General features: G+C 38.3%; 1 protein-coding gene across 3 annotated transcripts in view; it reads left to right on the forward strand.

Moving 5' to 3' along the window:
• The window catches only part of LOC106081455 (uncharacterized), a 205,530-nt gene that overhangs the window by 59,989 nt on the left and 130,443 nt on the right, over positions 1-15,098 (forward strand). The window lies entirely within an intron of this gene.

Raw genomic sequence — 15,098 nt, forward strand, 5'->3', positions numbered from 1 at the left:
AGCTTCTTCATCCATTCTGACAACATAACCTAGCCAACGCAGTGTATCGTCGTCATACAGCTCATACAGCTCGTGGTTCATTCGTCGCCTATATAGAATAGCGTTTCAAGCGCCTCGAGCTTCTGCGCTCATTCTAAAATCTCTTACACCAAGTTTCGAGGTAGCTCCCACCACTTGATTTTATCATTGGGCTTTTGGTCTTGTATGTCTTCAAAAGACTTCTTTGCTGGAGCTTCTTCATCCATTCTGACAACATGACCTAGCCAACGCAGTGTAACTCTGCTATGGTCGTCATACAATTCATACAGCTCCTGGTTCATACGTCGCCTATATTCTCCATTAACGCAAACTGTTCCATATATTTTACGAAGAATCTTTCTCTCAAATACTCCAAGCACTGCCGCAACTGCCTTCACAAGTACCCATGCTTCAGAACATTATAACAGCACGGGTAGTATCAGTGTCTTGTATGGTGTAATCTTCGTCTGCCGAGAGGTGGCCTTGTTTCTGCTTACTTAGTCCAAAGTAGCATCTGTTAGCCAGTATTATACTTCGCTTTATCTCAAAACTGGTGTCATTTCGTGTTTCGTTTATGGCGGTGCCGAGGTAGATAAAGTTACTGACTCTCTCAAAGTTGTGGTTCCCAACTTTCTCCATTTTCTTTATATGCTATGGTTGTGCAAGGCTTTTTGGGAGTTGAAACCATACTTATCTCCATTTACTGCCAGACCCATTTTCAATGACTCTCTTTCGATTCTTTGAAAGGCAGCAGTTACTACTTCCGGTGACCGACCTATGATGTCAATGTTGGCGGCATAGGCGAGTAGCTTGTGTTCTCTTGTGATTAGTGTGCCATATATTGGTTGCCCAAAAAGTAATTGCGGATTTTTCATATAGTCGGCGTTGACAAATTTTTTCACAGCTTGTGACTCTGTAATTGCATTCTTTCTTCTGTCAGTTTAGCTTGCTTTAGAAACAAAAGTGTAAAAAAATATATTTGATTAAAGTTCATTCTAAGTTTCATTAAAAATGCATTTTCTTTCTTTTAAAAAATCCGCAATTACTTTTTGGGCAACCCAATATATTCGCATCTGCATCTCGTATAATCTTCTCCAGCAGGATATAAAGGAGATCACACGATAGGCTGTCTGCTTGTGTGAAACCTGGTTTGGTATTGAATGGTTCAGAGAGATTCTTACCTATTCTTACTGAGGATCATGTATCAGCAAGTGTCAGTGGCAGGTATACCAAACTCAGACATGGCTTGAAATACCTTTGAACGTAAAGGAGTATTAAAAGCGGCTTTGTAGTCAACAAAGAGATGGTAAATGTTGATTTGTACTTCTCGAGTCTTCTCCAGAATTTGGAGCAGTGTGAATATCTGGTCCAGGATGGATTTAGCAGGTCTAAAGCCGCATTGATTGCAAATTTTGCCCATGAACATTCCACTAAGAAACAGGGGCTAACTTCTCACATATCAATGAGTGCAGTCCGATTCAAGTTTTAAACTCAATGATAAGGGGTCTTCTTTTTATAGCCGAGTCCGAACGGCGTGCCGCAGTGCGACACCTCTTTGGAGAGAAGTTTTTACATGGCATAGTACCTCACAAATGTTGCCAACATTAGGAGGGGAAAACCACCGCTGAAAATTTTTTCTGATGATCTTGTCAGGATTCGAACCGGGGCGTTCAGCGTCATAGGCGGACATGCGAACCTCTGCGCTACGGTGGCCTCCAAAAAGCCGCATTGATAGGGCCAAAATGTCTCATGGTCTTTAGGTTTTAATCTATCGAGAGTATCTTGTATGCAATGGTGAGGAGACTTATTCCTCTGTAGTTGGCACATTCTGTCTTGTCTCCTGTCTTGTGCACGAGACATAGTATGTTGTGGTTCCAATCATCGGGTATGCATTCTTCTAGCCAGATTGCGCAGATAAGCTGATGCATGTCACCCCCGGTGTTAAATAGTTCAGCGGGTAACCCGTTGGCTCCTGCTGCCTTGTTGTTCTTTAGTCAGGTCACTGCTTGGAGCTCATTCTGACTAGGAGATAAATATTCTATGCTATTATCATTGATTGGTTCTGCGGTATCCTCTTCGCCGCCAACGTCGAACACTAGCGGTTATATAAAATGCTCTTTCCATATCCTCAGCATGTTATCTGTGTCACCAGATTTCCTTTCTTGTCTCTGCTGGTGGATGTGCCTGCATAAAAGCCATCGGTTTGATGTTTAATTCTTTGGTAGAATTTCCTGACTTCATTCTGACTCCTGTACATCTCAATTCGCTCACACTTACGTCTTTCCATTTCCTTTTTCTTTCTGCAGAATAGACATTTCTGCTCAGAATTCGTACATGTTTAGCGTCATAGGCGAAGTGCCCCCACTCTAATAAGAAATTAGAGAGTTAAAGAAGGCGCAGCGGCGCTGACCCGGTTCGTCTAGTTTCCTATGAAAATAACATTTGATAAAATTTTCTTGAAAATTAATTTTTGACAAAATTTCCAATAGAAAAGTAATTTGGATAAAAGTTTCCTATTGAAAGGAAAATTTTCCCTTCGTTCTGCCCTAGTATATAGAATTAAAATGTATTGCCATGTTAAGTGTGTATCTTAATTAAGTGTGCAAATTGTGAATTTAAATTCCACACATCGCATACGAACGTTTTATTTTGTCTCTCGTCAAGAACCATTTAATTTCAATTTCCTTTTTTTGCTTAAATTTAATTTCCTGCGTTAATTTTTTGCCAATGGCCTTTGCCTTTTCTCGTTTTTAAACACACACAGGCACACATACGCCGAAACAAATTTCAATGGTTCCAAATTTCAAATTAGCTGTCAATCAGTAACCATAATAAAATATTCAAATTTCAATTGATTGGCTCAAGCAAACAGCAAACATGGGTAAATCATACATTCATTGCCAAGTTCAAAAAAAAAAAAAAAAACAACAACAACAACCAACAACATATGGAGCTGTTGATGTGAAATATACATTCATAATTGCATTGGCCATAATTCGAGGCGAAGCTATTCATTTTGTTTTCATACATATGTTATGGAGAAAAATGGCATTCATGCATTCCAATGCATTTGCTCGATTCATGCTTAAAATCACATTCATGTGGAAAAATTCGTGTTTAATCGCCAGATGTACATGTTGGTTTAAAATATCAATTTTAACTGAAAAATCAATTTTGAAGAGCAAAAAGTTGTTTTTTTTTTCATCATGTACGTTTTTAAAGCATTAAGATTATATGTATTCGTAAAAAATAACTTTTTGAGCTAAAATATTGAAATTTGAAAAGAATCAATAATTTAAATATTTGTATTTGAAAACCTCAATGTGGAATAGGCAAAATGTGTTTTCTATTGGCTGGTAACATGTTGCGTATGAGTTATGGCTACGACAAAATAAATTCATCATACGTAGAGGTCGACCTTTAAATTTATTCAAACTGTCAATTGTACATTTAATTGTTTTAATTTAGTTAAATTCATATACTCGATATTGTAGCTAGGCAGTACATGGGATTACATCGGTTTAAATTTATTTTTCTTCCGTCGGTCCGTCTGTCTGTTGAAATCACGCTACAGTCTTTAGAAATAGAGATATTGAGCTGAAACTTTGCACAGATTCTTTTTTTGTTCATAAGCAGGTTAAGTTCGAAGATGAGCTATATCGAACTATATCTTGATATAGCCCCCATATAGACCGATCCGCCGATTTAGGGTCTTAGGCCCATAAAAGCCACAATTATTAAGCGATTTTGCTGAAATTCGGGAGTGTGAGTTGTATTAAGCCAATAGACATCTTTCTTCAATTTGGCTCAGATCGGTTCAGATTTGGATATAGCCCCCATATAGACCGATCCGCTTATTTAGGGTCATAGGCCCATGAAAGCCACATATATTATGCGATTTTGCTGAAATTCGGGATAGTGAGTTGCGTTAGGCGAGTAGACATCTTTCTTCAATTTGGCTCAGATCGGTTCAGATTTGGATATAGCTGCCATATATACCGATTCGCCGATTTAGGGTCTTAAGCCCATAAAAGCTACATATATTATACGATTTCGCTGAAATTTGGGACAGTGAGTTAAGTTAGGCACCTCGTCATTTTTCTGCAATATGGCCCAGATCGGTCCAGATTTGGATGTAGCTGCCATATAGACCGATCTCTCGATTTAAGGTTTTGGGCCTTTTATGGGCGCTTTTATTATCCGATTTCGCTGAAATTTGGGACAGTGAGTTAAATTAAGCCGCTCGACATCTTTATGCAATATGGCCCAGATCGGTTCAGGATTAGATTTAGCTGATATATAGACCGATCTCTCGATTTAAGGTTACGAGGCCATAAAGGGCGCATTTAAAGTCCGATTTCGCTGAAATTTGGGACAGTGAGTTAAGTGAGGCCCCTTGACATCTTTCTGCAATATGGCTCAGATCGGTCCAGATTTGGATATAGCTGTCATATAGACCGATCTCTCGATTTAAGGTTATGAGGCCATAAAGGGCACATTTATTATCTGATTTCGCTGAAATTTGGAACAATGAGTTAAGTTAGCCCCCTCGACATCTTTCTGCAATATGGCTCAGATCGGTCCAGATTTGGATATAGCTGCCATATAGACCGATCTCTCGATTTAAGGTTATGAGGCTATAAAGGACGCATTTAATGTCCCATTTCGCTGAAATTTGGGACAGTGAGTTAAGTTATGCCCCTCGACATCTTTCTGCAATATGGCTCAGATCGGTTCAGGTTTGGTTATAGCTGCCATATAGACTGATCTCTCGAGTTAAGGTTTTGGGCCTTTTATGGGCGTATTTATTGTCCGATTTCGCTGAAATTTGGGACAGTGAGTTAAGTTAGGCCCCTCGACATCTTTCTGCAATATGCCTTGGATCGGTCCAGATTTGGATATAGCTGCCATATAGACCGATCTCTCGATTTAAGGTTATGAGGTCATTAAAGGCGCATTTATTGTCCGATTTCGCTGAAATTTGGTACAATGAGTTAAGTGAGGCCCCTTGACATCTTTCTGCAATATGGCTCAGATCGGTCCAGATTTGGATATAGCTACCATATAGACCGATCTCTCGATTTAATGTCTTGGCCCCATAAAAAACACATTTATAATCAGATTTCGCTGAAATTTGACTCAGTGACATATGTTAGGCTTTTCGACATACGTGTCGTATATGGTTCAGATCGCTCTATATTGGAATATGGCTACCAAAAAAACCGATATATTGTTCTACAAAATTGAACAATGACTTGTACTTATTGGTCCACCCAATATCCGTGTCGGATTTGGCCCAAATCAGACCATATTTCGATATAGCTGCTATGGCGGCATAAATTATGCATTTTTCACTGGATAATGACGAAAGGTGGTTTACATATATACCCCATGTGGTGGGTATCCAAAGTTCGGCCCGGCCGAACTAACACCTTTTTACTTGTTTTATAATAATATTAAAAACGATATGCAAATGGTATTTTTTATCCATAAGATAGGGGGTATTTTCATTTATTCATTCCGTTTGCAATGCATATATATGTGTCGGCTCGTCGTAAGATTCTAGGGCGATTTAACGATGTACGTGTGTGTGTCCGTCCGTCAGACACGTACTTTTGCTGCACGTAGGTTAAGTTCTTGAACGGATCAAATCGGACCATAGTTGAATATAGTTGCCATATAGACCGATCTGCCGGTGAAGGGTTTAAAACGCATAAAATCTGCATTATCCAATTTTGCTGCATTTTGAGTTAGTGAGTTGCTTTAAGCCTCCCGACATCCGACCTAAATATGGTACAGATCGGACTATATTTAGAAATAGCAGCTATATACACCGATCTACCAACAAAGGGTCTGAAGCCCATAAAAGCTTTATTTATTACCCGATTTGGTTGAAATTTGAAACAGTGAGTAGATTTAAGCCTTTCGACATCCGATCTGAATATAAATATAGCTGTCATATACACCGATCTGCCCATAAAGGGTTTGCAGCCCATAAAAGCCTTATTTTCTAGCCGATTTTGATGAAATTTGAAATAGGGAATTGTATTATGCCTGGAGGCCACCGTAGCGCAAAGGTTGGCATATCCGCCTATGACGCGGAACGCTTGGGTTCGAATCCTTGCAGGACCAGCAGAAAAATTTTCAGCGGTGGTTATCCCCTCCTAATATTGGCGACATTTGTGAGGTACTTTGCCATGTAAAAACGTTTTATTTTATTTTATTTTATTTTTTTATTTTATTTTGTTTTGTTTTATTTTATTTTATTTTATTTTATTTTATTTTATTTTATTTTGTTTTATTTTATATTATTTTATAATATTTTATTTTATTTTATTTCATTTTATTTTATTTTATTTTATTTTATTTTATTTTATTTTATTTTATTTTATTTTATTTTATTTTATTTTATTTTATTTTATTTTATTTTATTTTATTTTATTTTATTTTATTTTTTTTTTATTTTATTTTATTTTATTTTATTTTATTTTATTCTATTTTTCTCCTTTTAAAATTCTATATTGTAAATTCGTTTTTAAATTTAAAATTTTATTCTCCTTAATTTCCTTTAAATAATGTATTTATTTTATTTTATTTTATTTTGTTTTATTTTATTTTATATTATTTTATAATATTTTATTTTATTTTATTTTATTTCATTTTATTTTATTTTATTTTATTTTATTTTATTTTATTTTATTTTATTTTATTTTATTTTATTTTATTTTATTTTATTTTATTTTATTTTATTTTTTTTTTTATTTTATTTTATTTTATTTTATTCTATTTTTCTCCTTTTAAAATTCTATATTGTAAATTCGTTTTTAAATTTAAAATTTTATTCTCCTTAATTTCCTTTAAATAATGTACTTGTTAAAAGAGTTATGAAAATAACTCTTTCAACAAAATAACAGAAATTTCATTTAAATTCTAAGGAAAGTATCATTTGGTTGTTTGCGAATTTCCTGTAAATGTTTTTCATATTTTTCCATTTCTAAAACCGAATGCATTTCACCTCAAGCGAGAAATCCTGTTAAACAGTTGTTGTGTTGGGGAAAAATAAAAAGTAAATATTGTGGGGAAATGTGCGATTCAAATTGAATCCAATTATAAGGAAAATATGCACACAGAGATACAGATGAAAGCACATTGGAGCATACAAGCAGGCACACAGCTAGAAAAAAGCCACAGTAGGCCACACGCACACACACACACCAAGTAGATTACTCTCTAATGTGTTGGAAAATTGTTATCAAAAGCAAACATACAAGACACGAATAACAAACAAGCACTTGTACACACACACACACACATTCTTGTATACACTGTAGCTCCAAAAGCCACAGATATAGCCCAGTCCCTATAAGGCATTGCAGCATTCATATTCGCATTAGGAGAAGACAGCATTGTGAGAAATGCCAACACAGACAATTATAAATAAACTAGAAATAAATACAAAATACACTCTTCTACTTACAAATGAAATAAACACACACACACACGCACACACAGAGGTACACCGACGTAAACTCACTCTTATGCATACTTCATCAGACAAATACAACATTAAGGCATAGAAATGCTTAGGCACAATATTTTAGCTATAGTCGTAGTCACTGTGGTAAAGCGAGCACGAGAGAGAGAGAGGGAGAGCTTTAAATAAAGAGTAAGCTAGAGGAAGAGAGTGTTGGTGTAAGAGGAGGCTGTTTGTTAATGGTTTGCAACTTTTGTGTTAGGCCTGTTTTTGCATACAAACAACCAAACGTTTCATATACGTAGAAATATATGTGGACTTATAAGTGTGTGTGTGTGTTAAACGGTAAAGTTGTTCAAATCTTATTCTTGAGAAGGTGTAGAGAAAAGAGCACAAACACAGAGACATAGTCTTGTCTCATCATACACTGGGAAATGGCAGCAGTGACGTCTGCCGACCAAAAAGCAGTCAAGGAGTTTATCTTTATGATATTTTCGTTCGCACAGTGGCTGCCATAAGACTTTTAAGTGAAATAAAAGTAAAATAAAGGAAATAAATAATAATTATGTGAAAATGTATCTATCATATGTTGCACCATGGTTCGAGTGTTTCAGTTTCTTAACAGATATCTTTGTGTAGACAGAAAATTGATTTACTTTTAGTTTTTTATGGTAGCTGACATGAAACAAAGTCAAATGGAAGGATCGGTCACTACAGGAGCTAAATCAGGTTATGGACAAATACCGACCATACTTGGTACAGATGGGAAAGTTATTAAAAAACATTATACGCGAAAGATTTTTGTACCCACCACCGAAGGATGGGGGTATATGCATTTTGTCATTCCGTTTGCAACACATCGAAATATCCATTTCCGACCCTATAAGGTATATATATTCTTGATCAGCGTAAAAATCGTAAAAATTTAAGACTATCTAGACATGTTCGTCCGTCTGTCACGCTACAGTCTTTAAAAATAGAGATATTGAGCTGAAATTTCGCACAGATTCTTTTTTGTCTATAAGCAGGTTAAGTTCGAAGATGGGCTATATCGGACTATATCTTGATATAGCCCCCATATAGACCGATCCGCCGATTTAGGGTATAGGCCAATAAAAGCCACATTTATTATCCGATTTTGCTGAAATTTGGGATAGTGAGCTGTGTTAGGCCCTTCGACATCCTTCGTAAATTTGGCCCGGATCGGTCCAGACTTGGTTATAGCTGTCATATAGACCGATCCTCCGATTTAGGGTCTTAGGCCCATAAAAGCCATATTTATTATCCGATTTTGCTGAAATTTGGGACAGTGAGTTGTGTTAAGTCCTTCGACATCCTTCTTTAATTTGGCCCGGATCGGTCCAGACTTGGTTATAGCTGCCATATAGACCGATCCTCCGATTTAGGGACTTAGGCCCTTAAAAGCCATATTTATTATCCGATTTTGCTGAAATTTGGGATAGTGAGCTGTGTAAGGCCCTTCGACATCCTTCGTAAATTTGGCCCGGATCGGTCCAGACTTGGTTATAGCTGTCATATAGACCGATCCTCCGATTTAGGGTCTTAGGCTCATAAAAGCCATATTTATTATCCGATTTTGCTGAAATTTGGGACAATGAGTTGTGTTAGGCCCTTCGACATTCTTCTTCAATTTAGCTCAGATCGGTCCAGATTTGGATATAGCTGCCATATAGACCGATCTCTCGGTTTTAGGTTTTGGGGCCATAAAAAGCGCATTTATTGTGCGATGTCGCCGAAATTTGGGACAGAGAGTCAAGTTAAGCCCCTTGACATAGTTCTGCAATATGGCACAGATCGGTCCAGATTTGGATATATCTGTCATATGGACCGATCCTCCGATTTAGGGTCTTAGGCCCATAAAAGCCATATCAACCCAGACGGCTGAACTGTATTTTAATTTTGACCCCAGAAACCCGAATATGAAGTCCGTTTTTGGGGCTTGGGCTCGTGAACTCTCCTAGGGTCCAAAACCCCGCCTTGGGGAGAAGTAGTCCAATCTTGGCAATATGGGTATCAAATGAAAGGTATTGATTAGTAGATTACGAATATGCAAAACAAATTTCTTGCATATTCGTAATCTACTCATTCAAACCTTTAATTTGATACCGAGGCTTAAGAGGGTTCCAAATTCTCAAGAACCCATAGGTGCTTCCCGGATCAAAATGACACTTGGGCATTTTATTGCATATTCGTAATCTACTAATCAAAACCTTTCATGTGATATCCATATTGCCTACGTTGGACTATCCCCACGGGTCCGAGCTCCAATTTTGACAATTTAAAATATTTCTTTTCGATTTTTTTTTGGCTTACGCTGTTGACCTTAATCTGAACAATAATTATCAAATTTTGCCAACAATTAGTTGGAAAGTCGACGTTAACAATCCGTACAATCTCTACCACAGTGCCTGATTTCTGAAACTCTCAACTGATATCACAGACTGGGTTGCTGCTGCAGCTGCTGTGTGTAGTCCCTGTGTATAGTCCCAATGACAACAGCATCTTCGCCATTTTCAACGCCACAATTTTGTTTTTATTCGCCAAGAAGTCTTGAACAAAGACATAAAGGGCCAACAGCTGCTGATTTAGCATCCATACTGGCATGGAGACAACCAAGCGTACAAAATGTTTTCAATGTATTTTCTTCTGCTTCTTCGACTTTGTGTGCCCAGGACAAGCATTTTCCTTACAAGTGAACTCACCAGCAGCCTCACAACAGTGCCGTGTGGCATTCGCTTGGTGTAAAAAGACATCACTTGGTTTGGGAGTTTTCTTGGCAAGAAATTCATTTCATTGTCTGTTGGTTTTCGTTGCGCTGCGATTTGTTGCAAGATAAGGAAGAGTAGTTGCGCTTGAATGGGGTATGTGGAGGGGCGGCAGTGAAGCCTTCATCGGGCATTAAAAGTGGCTGAAAAAGTGTACAATATTAAAACTGTAAAAGAAACAGTAGTCGTAGTTGCACAATGGAAATGACTTATTTCGATTGGGTACAAATTAACAAAATTTTCTTAAACTTTTAAGTCAATGTTCGGTATAGGAAAACTTGATACGTCATACAAATCATAACAAAACCCTTTCCCACGGAAAGGGTAGTTTTACATCACCATTTCCAAGGGAAAGGGGTAGTTTTAATACCTTTTTCCAATGAGAGGGTAGTTATAATGCCTTTTTTATCTAGGGAAAGGGTAGGTTTATTACACTTTCCTCAGGGAAAGTGTAGTTTTTTATTAGCCTTTTCCCAGGAAAAGCTTTTTTCCAGTGAAAGGGTAGTTTGATAACATTTTTCCCTGCGAAAGGGTAGTTTTATTATCCTTTTCTCAGGGAGAGGGTAGTTTTATTATCCCTTTCCCAGGGAGAGGGTAGTTTCATTTCATTTTTTCTAAGGGAAGAATAGTTTTATTAGCCTTTTTGTAGGTAAAGCGTAGTTTTATTATCCCTTTTCCTAGGAAAAGGGTAGTTTTATTACCCTCTCTCCGGAAAAAGCGGAGTTTTATTACACTTTTCTCGGAAAGGGATTGTTTTATTACCATTTTTCTATGAGAAGGGTAGGTTTAATACCCCTTTTCAATGAAAGGGTAGTTTTATTACCTTTTTTTTGAAAAAGGGTAGTTTTATTACCCTCTTTCTGGAAAAAGGGTAGTTCTATTACCCTTTTTCTGAAAAATTTTAGTTTTATTACCCTTTTTCTGGGAAAAGGGTAGTTTTATTACCCTTTTTCTGGGAAAAGGGTAGTTTTATTATCCTTTTTATGGGAAAATAGCTATAAAACAATCCTTTTCCAGAGAAAGGGTTGTTGCTTTCTCTTTGTCTACCCTTTTTCTAGGGAAAGGGTAGTTTTATTAGCCTTTTTCCAGGTAAAGGGTAGTTTTATTACCCTTTTCTAGGGAAAGGGTAATTTTATTACACTTTTTCCAGGAAAAGCGAAGTTTTATTACACTTTTCTATGAAAAGGGTAGTTTTATTACCCCTTTTCTAAGAAAAGGGCAATAAAACAACCCTTTTCCGGAGAGAGGGTAGTTGTTTTACACTTTCCCTATGGAAGTGGTAGTTTTATTACCCCTTTTTTTATCGGAAAAGGGTAGTTTTATTACACTTTTCCAGAGAAAGGGTAGTTGCTTTCCCTTTTCCTAGGGAAAGGGTAGTTTTATTACCATTTTCCCAGCGAGAAGGTAGATCTATTACCCGTTTTCCCAGGGAAAAGGTGGTTTTATTACCTTTTTTCCTAGGAATGCCTATTTTTAGCCCTTTTTCTAGGAAAATTGTAGATCTTTTACCATTTTCTTTTTAACAGTGTGCGGACCGACACACTGATCCAATCCTTAGAACAGTACCGGATGGACCCAGTCCTTAGAGACTGGATAGACCGTATGCTTAGGAACAGGTGGATAAATTGTGTGTCGCATGGTTTAAATATAAGGGAGAAAGTGGCACAGGGCACGCTACAGAAGGGCATTTTATCGCCACTCCTATGGGTGACCACCATAAATGATCTATTATGGATGCTGACTGAGTAGGGACTAGAACCCGTCTGCTAAGCAGACGATGTTTTGATACTTGTAAGAGGTAAGGATCCCAACGAGCTATGCAGAAGGGCCGAAAGGGTCTTGAATATGGCATATGACTGGGCTAGACCCAGGGGTCTCAATGTTAATCCAGAGAAGACTGTTCACGAGGAAGACGAAGGTGGGCCAATTTAATACACCACGTTTCCTTAATAAGACGATTTCGATATTTGACAAGGTCAAATACTTAGGTGTGATCTTGGACAGGAAACTGAATTGGAAGTGTCATATTCAGGAGAGTACTGAGAAGGCTCAAAGATGTTGGGCACTATGTAGACTACCCTTTTCCGATATGTAGAAATGGGGCCTGAATCCGAGTAGAGTCCCCTGGCTCTACACGAGCGTGATTAAACCAATACTTAAATACGCCTCAGTAGTATGGTGGACTGCTATGGAGAAAAAGTGCAACATAAGGACCATACAACAGGTACAGAGAACATGTTGTCTTGGCATAGGCGGAGCAATGAAGACCACGCCCACTAGGGCACTGGAGACAATTCTAGATATCCGACCCATTGACATACAGATTAAATGTGAACCAGCCACTGCGGGCGATGGGAGCAGCTCATACCATAGCGGTATAATCGACGAGGCGGCGATAGGAAACCTGGAAGAAGGGGAAGAGCTTTCCGATCGGATACCTAAGATGAACTTTGAAGTCGAGTGCGAGGCACTGCTGCCATCGGCACAGGAATCCTAGTATTGCCATCTGGAAGATCATGTAACACGGATGGATCAAATCTAGAGGACAGAGTCGGCCTGGGGGTTTACATTGAGAATCCAGGGACTGAGATCTGTTTCAGACTGCCTGACCATAATACGGTCCTGCAGGCGGAGATCCGAGCGATCACGGAATGCGTGAAGTGTGTGGTGCTAACGCCAGAACGTCGAGTGTGCATATCTTTACCGACAGTAAAATCGCCACAAGGGCAATAACAACCAGGACGGTAAGGTCACGAACAGTCTTGCAGCGTAAGAAGGAGATTAACGCCTGCTCTGAGGATGGCAAAATCCGCATCGTTTGGGTGCCGGGCCATAATGGAGTAAGGGGAAATGAAAGGGCAGACGATTTGGTAGTGAAGGCCAGAGGACTGCCGTCAATAAAATTGGTTAACCCGAAGCCTTTCGGGTCGACGTAGTCCGAGTTGTGCAACATTGTGGAACAGCGAAACGGTCGGTAGGACGGCGAAAATCCTATGGGGGATCCAGATCGTGAAAAGACGAGGCTACTTCTGAAAGTGTTGTTATCTTTTCCCCTAGGAAAGGGTAGTATTTTTACCCTTTTCCCATGGAAAGGGTTGTGTTATTACCCTTTTCTCAGGGGAAGGGTAGTGTTGTTACCTTTTTCCCTAGGAAAGGGTAATATTTTTACCTTTTTCCCATTGAAAGGGTTGTGTTATTACCCTTTTCCCAGGAAAAGGGTAGTATTATTGCCCTCTTCCCAGGAAAAGAGTAGTATTATTGCCCTCTTCCCAGGGAAAGCGTAGTGTTATTACCCTTTTCATGGGAAAAGGGTAGTGTTGTCACCCTTTTCCCAGAAAAAGGGTAGTGTCATTACCATTTTCTTAGGGAATGGGTAGTGTTATTATCCTTTTCCCGAGGAAAGGGTAGTGTTTTTACCCTTTTCCCAGGGAAGGAGTAGTGTTATTGCCCTCTTCCCAGGGAAGGGTTATGTTTTCATCCTTTTTCCAAGGAAAGGGTAGTGTTATTACCCTCTTCCCAAGGAATGGGTAGTGTTATTATCCTTTCCTCAGGGAAAGGGTAGTTTTATAACTCTTTTCTCAGGGAAAGGGTAGTGTTATTACCCTTTTCCCAGGGAAGGGGGAAGTTTTTGTCCTTTTCCCCGGGAGAGGATAGTTTTACTACCCTTTTTCTAGGGAAAGGGTTATGTTTTTCCTTTTCTGGGGAAAGGATAGTTTTGCTACTTTTTTCCTAAAGAAAGGGTAAGTTTTTTGCCCTTTCCCTCGGGAAAGTATAATTTTGCTAGCTTCTTCCAGGGAAATGATAGTTTAATTTTTTCCAGGGAAGTGGTAGTGGTACCCTTTTTATAGTGAAATTATAGTTGTTTTACCCCTTTTCCAGCGAAAGGGTAGTTTTTACCCTTTCTCCAGGGAAAGTGTAGTTTTATTAGCCTTCTTCTAGGGAAAAGGTAGTTTTATTACCCCCTTCCCAGGGAGAGGGTAGTTTTATTACCCCTTTCCCAGGGAGAGGGAAGTTTTATTACCCATTTCCTAGGAAGGGGGTTGTTTTATTACCCCTTTCCCAGGGAGAGGCTAGTTTTATTACCCCTTTCCTAGGAAGGGGGTGGTTTTATGACCCTTTTCCTAGGAAGGGGTAGTTTTATTACCCTTTTCCCAGGGAGGGGGTACTTTTATTACCCTTTTTCTAGATAGGGGGTAGTTTTTTAACCCCGTTGTCATAGAAGGGGGTAGTTTTATTACCCTTTTCCTAGGAAGGTGTTAGTTTTATTACCCCTTTCTACAAAAGAGGTAGTTTTATTACCCTTTCCCAACCTCTAAGGCCATTGTGCGTTGTATAACTATAGCAAGATTTTTGAGCCTTTGCCATATTTCGCGTGCTCAATGTGTTAGACTTCTTTTCTCGAGTTTCAATAACAATGCCAAAATACATGCCGTTCACAATTCAAGGCCAATGCATAAGCCCAAGAAGTTGTCCTTGTCCTCGAGAAGTCAACATAGAAATCTGGACGATGGATGTAGACAAGACAAAATGGTAGATAGACAAAATTTCCTTTTCATGTCTCATTTGGACGAAAATCAGAATTATAGATTTTCTTTAAAAAAAAACAAGGGGGCTGATTTTAAATTTGTAAATGTTGTTCGAAGTTCTAGCTGAAAAACAAAAGTGAGGACTTTGTTTTTTTCTTACTTGATAATATTTTCAAATTAAATAAACTTCAAAGGAATTGGGGTATTTTTTTTTTGTAAAACGAAAGCGAAAGAATTCTATTAAATGATATACTTTCCCTATCAGACTATTAATAGAATTTATAAGAGGCCAAC

The sequence above is a fragment of the Stomoxys calcitrans genome, chromosome 5 (genome assembly GCF_963082655.1).
Source record: "Stomoxys calcitrans chromosome 5, idStoCalc2.1, whole genome shotgun sequence".
Classification (NCBI taxonomy): Eukaryota; Metazoa; Arthropoda; class Insecta; order Diptera; family Muscidae; genus Stomoxys; species Stomoxys calcitrans.